General features: G+C 43.7%; 1 long non-coding RNA gene across 1 annotated transcript in view; it reads right to left on the bottom strand.

The window, feature by feature from the left end:
* The window catches only part of LOC148754962 (uncharacterized), a 472,891-nt gene extending 465,491 nt beyond the window's left edge, over positions 1 to 7,400 (bottom strand). The window contains exon 1 of the long non-coding RNA XR_016019423.1: positions 7,152 to 7,400. This is a non-coding gene — a long non-coding RNA (uncharacterized LOC148754962). The remainder of the gene's footprint in view (positions 1 to 7,151) is intronic.
* Positions 7,401 to 8,725: the final 1,325 nt, after the last annotated feature.

Genomic DNA, 8,725 nt, shown 5'->3' on the forward strand with positions numbered 1-8,725 from the left:
ACAGGCAGCAACCATTCTTTGTGGCTCCTGCTGGGTGGCCCTAGGTGGGGCAGAGGATGCAGCTGAACTTGACTTGCAGCAGATCCCCTCCAAGGTGATTTTGCGGCTGGCACCGCCCCCCCCCCCCCCAACTCCCTAATGGCCAGCTTCAAAATGAGCTGGAGCATCACCCAGCTGCCTCCAAGAACAACACACCCAAGGGGCAGATTGGACAGACAGCAGAGCCCTGCTGAGGCAGATCCTGCTCTGTAGGGTCAGCCCGTGGTTACTCCACTGTAGTCACGGCCAGTCCTCACAACAAATGAGCATGAGGGTCAATCCCTCCCATCGATGTGCAAATGGCAAACAAGGCTCAACTACAAGAGGAGAGCACACAGAACCCACACAAGAGACACATCTGGAGTGCATGGCTCAAGTGACCAGGAAGACTGAGCCACTGAGCCCCACAGGACACCTACTACATAAGGCCACTCTACTAAGACTGGGAGACATAGAAACCTTACCTAATACATAGAAACAAACACAGAGAGGCAGCCAAAATGAGGAGACAAAGAAATATGTCCCAAATAAAAGAACAGAACGAAGCTCCAGACAATGAACTAAACAAAACGGAGACAAGAAATCTACCAAACACAGAGTTCCAAACACTGGTTATAAGGATTCTCAATGATCTCAGGGAGAACTTCAGCAAAGAGATTGGAAACATAAAAATGGATAGAAAACATGAAAAAGAACCAGTCAGAAATACAGAATAACAGAAATAAAGAATATATTACAGGGAATCAACAGTAGATTAGATGAAGCAGAGGACTGAACCAGCAATGAAGAAGATAAGGTAGCAGAAAACACCCAATCAGAACAGCAGAAAAAGAAAGGGTCCAAAAATTCAAGGAGAGTTTAAGGGGCCTCTGGGACAACATCAAACGTACCAACATTCGCATTATAGGGGTGCCAGAAGAAGAGAGAGAGCAAAGAATTGAAAATCTACTTGAAGAAATAATGACAGAAACTTCCCTACCCTGGCAAAGGAAATAGATATTCAAGCCCAGGAAGTGCAGAGTCCCAAACAAAATGAACCCAAAAGAAGCCAACACCAAGACACATCATATTAAAATGCCAAAGGTTAAAGACAAAGAGAGAATCTTAAATGCAGCAAGAGAAAAGCAGTTAGTTACCTACAAGACTCCCCCATATGGGGGCAGTGTTAGTGCCCCCATAAAACTGTCAGCTGATTTCTCACGAGAACGTTTGCAGGCCAGGAGGCATCGGGAGGAAATATTCAAAGTGATGAAAACAAGGACCTACAACCAAGATTACTCTACCCAGCAAAGCTATCATTTAGAATCGAAGCACAGCTAAAGAGCTTCCCAGATAAGAAAAAGCTGAAGGAGTTCCTCACCATGAAATCAGTATTTCAAGGAATCTTATAGGGACTTCGCTAAGGAAAAAAAAAAAATCAAAAATATGAATAATAAATGTCAATAACTACATAACCTATCAACAATTACTTTCAATATAAATGGATTAAATGCTCCAATCAAGAGATGGAGGAGCTGAGTGGATAAGAAAACAAGACTCTTACATATGCTGCCTACAAGAGACGCACTTCAGATTAAAAGACACACACAGAAAGTTAAGGATGGAAAAATAAGTTTCATGAAAATAGAAACAATCAAACAACAACAACAAAAGCTGGCATAGCAATATTTATACTAGACAAAATAAACTTTAAAAAAAACAAACTGTAACAAGAGACAAAGAAGGACCCAGTAATCCCACTTCTGGGTACTTATCCAAACAAACCCAAAATGCTACTTTGAGGGGATGCGCTCACCCATATATTCATTGTAACATTATTTACAATAGCCAAGATAAGAAGGCCACTTCATTGTTCCTGAATGGATGAAAGGATAAAGAAGAGGTGGTACATATATACAAAGGAATATTACTCAGTTGTGAAGAAGGAAATCTTTCCATCTGTGACAACATGGATGGACCTAGAGGGTACTGTTCTGAGTTTAATAAGTCAGACAGCAAAGGACAAATGTTATATGATTTCATTATAAGTGGAATCTAAAGAACAAAACTGAAACAAACTCATAGATACAGAGAACATTTTGATGGTTGTCAGATGGGAGGAGGGCTGGGGATAGGTGCAAAGGAGAAGGGATTTGTAAGAAGTACAGATTGGTTGTTACACAGTAGTCATGGGGATGTAGGGTATAGTATAAGGAATATAGTCAATAATATTGTAATAACTATGTATGGTGTCAGACAGGTACTAGATCTATCGGGGTGATAGATGGGAAGAGGGTTGGGAGCAGTTTGAAAAGGGTGAAGGGATTAAGAAATACAAATTGGTAGTTACAAAATAGTCATGGTGATGTAATATGTAGAGAATATAATAATATGGTAGTAATTATGTGTAGTGCCGGGTGATAATAGTCAGGGACCACTTCCTAATGTACATAAATATCTAACCACTATGCTATACACTTGAAACAAATATAATATTAAATGTCAACTGTAATTGAAAAACTGAAAAAAAAAAAAAAAAAAAAAAAGGAGGGGGAAGTTCAATAATATTGTGATAGCATGGTCCAGTGTCAGGTGGTTGCTGGACTTGTCATGGTGATCACCTGTTTAGCACAGGGACTATAATCAGCAATGTGGTAATAACTCTATATAGTTCTAGGTGAGTACTGTTGAATAACTATGATGTACACCTGAAACTAATGTCATATTGTATATTAGCTATATTTAAATCTTTTAAAAAAGACTCCAAACCTCATAAAAATCCCAACTTTATCCCCCACTCTCCATGACTTCCCAAAGTATCTGCCAAGATAGTACATTCCTGTACCATAGTAAAAAACAAACAAATGAAAAACAGAACAAAAACTCAGCTTTTTCTTATCAACAGGTTGTTTTCTTTTTAATTGCATGTGGCAATATGTGGGAGAGTAGCTTGGGGGAAAATACATCTCTCTCTCTCTCTCTCTCTCTCTCTCTCTCTCTATATATATATATATATATATATATATATATATATATATAATCTCCTCATTTAACTTCCAGAATCTGAAAGTCTTATAATGTTTGTTCATTTGCATTACACATTGTAAGACTGTCATGCGACCTGAATTAATCAGGAGTTTTTCCCTCCTCCCACCCACCCCGTTTATTTTCTTTCCATTAATTCTTATGCTATATCATTTATCTCACTCCTCTTTTAAAATGAAAGCACTTCTGCCCCCATTTCATTTTTTACAGGTCTGTCTCTGAACTGTTCTAAAGTGAGCCTCCTGTTCACCTCTCTAAATCTTTGTTTTGCTTTCATTCCAAATTGTAAATATGTGAAATCCATAATAGATCAAACTTAAAATCTCTTCCAAATTATGTTAATTAGGCTGTGATGCCTAGAAAAGATGTGCTGTGTGTGTGCATGTGTGTGCACGCTCACACACACACACATCATGTCAAAAGAGAAAAATCAAACACATAAAATGTCTAACATCATGAGCCCTTTTGCCAAATAGCAACTAAATTTAAAAAAACCACAAAAACAACACAAACAAAACACAAAGAAAAATTCAGGTCCATATTTCAGAAGTGAATGAGGACCTCTTTATTACCAATGTAATAGAAATGCAAAGAGGAGGAAATCAATGCAAACCAGTATGTCTTGGATCAGCACATTTTAAAACAAAATGTACCTTTGTATCTAAAAATCTGAGAGCCATGAATATTTAACAGTGAGAGAAAAGAATGATTTTGTCAGCATGTAAAGCAAATCCCAGGGAAGCTTAAATTCTGCTGCCTTCTATTAGCTTCTCTGCTCAGTAAACAAAATGAGTCATTCAGGGGAAGGAAATGAAGGAGGGAAGGAAGGACTGGGGGAGGCTGAGAGGCCACTTCGGAGTCTTGGGAAGGGGTAGACTCAGGAATCTTAGTGAAGGGGAGAAAATGATGAAGTTTAATGCCAGACAGTGGTCAGCATTAAACTGATCTGTCCCCAGATCTGGCTGGGGACAGAGCAGCTGGAGACTGTCCATGAAGAGAATTTTCAAATTCCTGCCAGTTCTTGAAGCCCCAGGAAGCAGGGAGTGGCTATTATTAAAGGACCTAAGGACTTGATTTGGCTACTCCAGGATGAAAGTCCTGTCCAGTTCATCTCTTCAAGGCTTTTTTTCCTCACCTCATAAAGGGCAGTGATACCAGCTCCCTGCCTTAGAAGCGCATCTTGGAGATAAGTGAGGTGCATTAGCCAAAATCCATGCTAAATATTTGGTGGCTGTGTCTGAAGTCACATGAGGTGATATTTAAGCAGCTTACCAGCTTCATAAGGGATAATTCAGGACTTTCATTATTGGCCCAACCCCCACCATTATGACTCAAATAGCACTCCCAGTAACTCATCTGATAACCAGAAAACATTCTGGAGGCTAAAGATGTATCGATTCTTTGGCTATGAAGGCTGCACACAAGGGAAGTGCCGATCAGTGGGCTCGGGTGGTGTAAGAGGGTGTGTGGCTGCACTAAGCAATACTCATCAACACATTGATCTTTTGGGCTCCCCCCCCCCCTTAACTTTTAACTGCTGAATTTTGCAAGAGGAAGAATCATGTCCTGTGAAATGAACTTTGAACTGGGAGTCAAAACCAGAATTGTCACCCTAACACTAAAATGAACACCACTCATAAATTGGAGCAAGCCACTTCTAATTCTTTTATTTTCAGCGTGTCAGTTCTTCAGTCTGGGGGGGGTGAGGGGAAACTTCTATGGTTGTTTGTATTATAGAAGGAGGAGAGAAAAGACCATTATGGACAACACATATCACTTCCCTGTTTATGCTTTTCCTAACTACTCAGAGTTTAGAGCCTATATTTCAAGGTTATAAGCTTTGAGTATAAGCTGGAGGCTGTCACAGCCTGAACCAACCATTAACTAATTAAGTGGGAGCAAACCAGGTTGTCAAAAACCTATAAAACTAAGTCCTAGTAAATCATGAGACTTTTCTTTTCTTTTCTTTTTTAAATTTAAGTAGGTACACCAGCAACTCCATCATTTCAAGGCCAGGCATGCTTAGCACAAGTATCAGCAGAAGAGCCCATGGAAAGAAGATTTCTCATTAAATACACTAGCCCTGAGGCCATCACTTCCCTCAAAGCTTGTCCTTGGTGCCTTAATTTTGGGTGAAAATGCAGATACTCAGAGGAAATAAGAAGGCATCCAGGCTGTCTTCTAGGAGTCTCTTGAGCCCATGTGTAATCAGTCTAGAAGAAAACGTCCTTTATATAAAGGGACACTTGAAATCCATCAATTATCTACCTAAGCTGACTAATTCCTCTTTATGGCTTCTTGGTGATCACACCAGAGCAGAGGTGCCATCTATATGAAGGTTGACTTGTATCAGCTGAAATATGGGAGCCACCCAGGAGTTACAGAATATTGGGTGCTCAGGGCTTGTCATATTAGAAATGGAAATGATTGGCACAGGAGCACCTTACTGAGACCATGTCTGCAAATAAGACACACTCACCCTAGCAATGTGAATAGAATCATTCAGCAAATAGTTACACTTTCTAGTCACATTTTCTACTCTGGACTCACACTTGTATCTGACCACAGAGGATAAAGAATTGAAAAGACGGGGTCCCCCCCACTCAAGAGCCTTAGCATCTGGAGGGGATATAGAGATGTGAACAATCCCCTGACCATCGATGATCAGTAAAATCAAAAGCATCTACCCTTCTCATTGCAAGAAGTGATAAGAGAAGACATTACAGAAGAGGCCATATCTGGGTCAAGACTTGAAGGATGAGTGGGATTTACACGTGTAAGCAAACAGAGGGAAGGCCATTCTAGGCTGGGGGGACATTATTTACAATGGCAAGATGATCTGTAAAATAATTATTTTTTTAGAAGCAGTTTGGCGTGAAGAGGAATTGCTGAGATACTTGCCCGTCCCACAAAAATATCCATGAATTTACACCACAGTCTAGGGGAACCATCATCAAATATTGAGCAGGTGCAAGGCTTGATTGGATGCAAATAGTAGAAATCTCATTCTGGAGACTGGGGAGACTGTATAAAGAACTGCCAAGTTCCAGTTCAAGATGGAGACATAAGAGGTTTCTGAACTCACCTCCTCAAACACACTGAATCTACAGCTACATACGGAACAGCTTCTTTTGGGGGAAACAAAACAAACAGACAAATCCGTAAGAACTGGCGGCGTGACTCCAAGGCATCCAGCAAAGGAGAAGAGGCTCACTTCAAAGCAGGTGGTAGAGGCTGGGACACAATTTGGCCATAAACCCAACCCCACTGCTGGGACCCTCAGTGGGGAGGAAACTCCAAACCCAGGGCTTCTCTCTGAAGAGCGAAGGGTTTGAACCCCAACTTGAAGACTTACACCTAAGAGACGAGCCCCCAAAACGTCTAGCTTTGAACTTGTATAGCGCATTAATTATGAACACAAAAATGGACTCTGATAATTCTGACAGCTATGCCAGTCACGAAGTGACAGTCATGCCAGAGCATCCCGTGAAAGGTGTACCCAGGGAACGCCCTAACCAGGTAACTCCAGACGCAGGGTGGAGTGTGACCACATGGACGGCTTTCTCGGACTGCAGATGGGTGCACCACACCCAGTCTTGAGCATAAAACCAGAGCTCTCTGACGGCTAGTCGCTCAGGCCTCAACTGACGAGCTGACACTGCACCTGCACTCGTCCCAGACAGAGCCCATGAAGCCTCGCCTCCGACCATTTCACTAGCCCGGCCTGACGCCCGACCCTACACACCCCAGCGCCGTAGGGACTCTCGCTAAACACCAGGCTCTCTCATCCTTCTTTCGTAAGGCTGTTCACCTTGCCTAACCCTATTGCTTGCAAGCCTGTGTGACCCTCCTGTGTGAAACCGCTCTACCTCAACAATTCGAGGCTGTCCTCTGGCCAGAACCTTGATTAATGCCTGTTCTAATAAAGTCTGACATTGTGGAAAGACAAAAACTTTCTATGTGAGAGTAAAACTTTGATAGCCACCTCTCGCTCAGGACAGAAAATGAACAAGGCTCACTTCCAGAAGACCCAAAGGGCTAATAGCAATCTGAGACACGGCTCTTGAAAACCTAGTTGTCGGACTCACCTGCCTCAGGGCCAGTGCTAAGCAGCCGATGGAGGGACTCCTGGACTTGGGGCAGGGAAGGCTCGTCCGCTTGTCTTGCAGCTCGGCTTGAGGGGCAGGCATCTAATTTGACACACATTCGGAGGCCCACTGGGCTGCTCTCCAGTGCCATCGTTGCTCTCCTGCCTTGCTCCACCCCCTGGAGACATTTTTATTTTTCTTTATAAAATACTAGGCTCCCTTTTTTTCTTTTCTTCTCCGTTTCCTTCTCCTTCTCCTTCTTCTTCTGTTTTTGCCCCCGATGGTGCTTTCTCTAAACTCTCCCTCAGCCACAGTCCACAGCACCGGTATCTCCCAGACAGGGAGCTTTTACAGGCACATGGTGCCCCGGTTTTACATCTGGTAGCCGTGTTTTACACGCGGTGCCTCTGTTTTACGACTGATGGACCGGCTTTACGTCTATTGCACCTATTTTACGTCTGATTCCCAGGTATTTGCAGCTGTGGACACCTCTATACCTTCTGGCTCTGGGGGCCGGTGGGGCTTACGCTCCTGGCTTCCACAGGATTGTAACCAACGGAGAAAGAGTTCTAACTGGCTGCCACCTCCAGGGCACAGAAAAGGTAAGGGACCCAAGAACTAAGCTTTTCTGCAAAAAACAGTGACCTATTAGCTTATTATGATAGCTGCGCCTGAAGGGCAGGCTTCTAATTAAGTAAACATCTAAGGGCTGACTGTGATTCTCTCCAGCAGTCTCTGAGGGTGGGTGTCTCCTGGAGAGGAGCTTTTAGGTGCATCTGATGCTTGTCTTTGCTGTTGCCACCCAGGAGATGCCCTTTGATTGCCTGGCTCTGGTGGCCAGGATGCTTGTGTTCCTGAGTCCCAGGGGACTACAACAATCAGAGAGATAGTTCTTGGCCAGTTGCCACCCCCTGGGCACTGCACAGACATCAAACTGAAACATACCCCCAGGCTTTCAGTGAAAGGGGCCCACTTGCTTGTCCCAGAGCTTCCGCCTGAGGCCTACAGAATGTAAGCAGGTAGATATCACGTCGTGCTGGGCGGCCTGCGGGGTCTCAGCTCCCACTCCCCACACAAGAACGCAGGATATGGTGAGGCCAAAAAGGAACACCCACGGAGCCATAGGTAGGGGAGTCATACCACTGTAGTCTCCCTGGCGGCTGGGTTGGAGACACAGGAAGCAGGAGCCACACTGTCCACAACCCGCTGTCCTAACTGCAGTCCGCGCTTGCCAGCATATCACTACCTTCTTGCTAGCCCCCATTTTTTTGCTAGCATAGCCACAGCAGTTATATTAGTGGCCAATGGCTCACTGGTTACAGCTGACGGCCAACTAGCCACAGCTGATGGCCATCCAATCAGAGTTGATGGCCATTTACTACCTGAGCCAGCACCTTTGTATGTGAGGCCGAGAGCCTGGAAACTGCACTCCTGGCTCTGTCCCCACATACCATCTTTGCATTTACCCCTTGCCTCCCTACACCTTTCCAGCATCTCCTAGACAGGAGCTTATACACTGATTTGGAGCCCCAATTTTAGAGCTTGCTGCCCAGGGGGCACCTCTAAATCACCTG

The sequence above is a fragment of the Rhinolophus sinicus genome, chromosome 16, assembly GCF_057876585.1.
Source record: "Rhinolophus sinicus isolate RSI-liver-muscle chromosome 16, RSI-T2T, whole genome shotgun sequence".
Taxonomy (NCBI): Eukaryota; Metazoa; Chordata; class Mammalia; order Chiroptera; family Rhinolophidae; genus Rhinolophus; species Rhinolophus sinicus.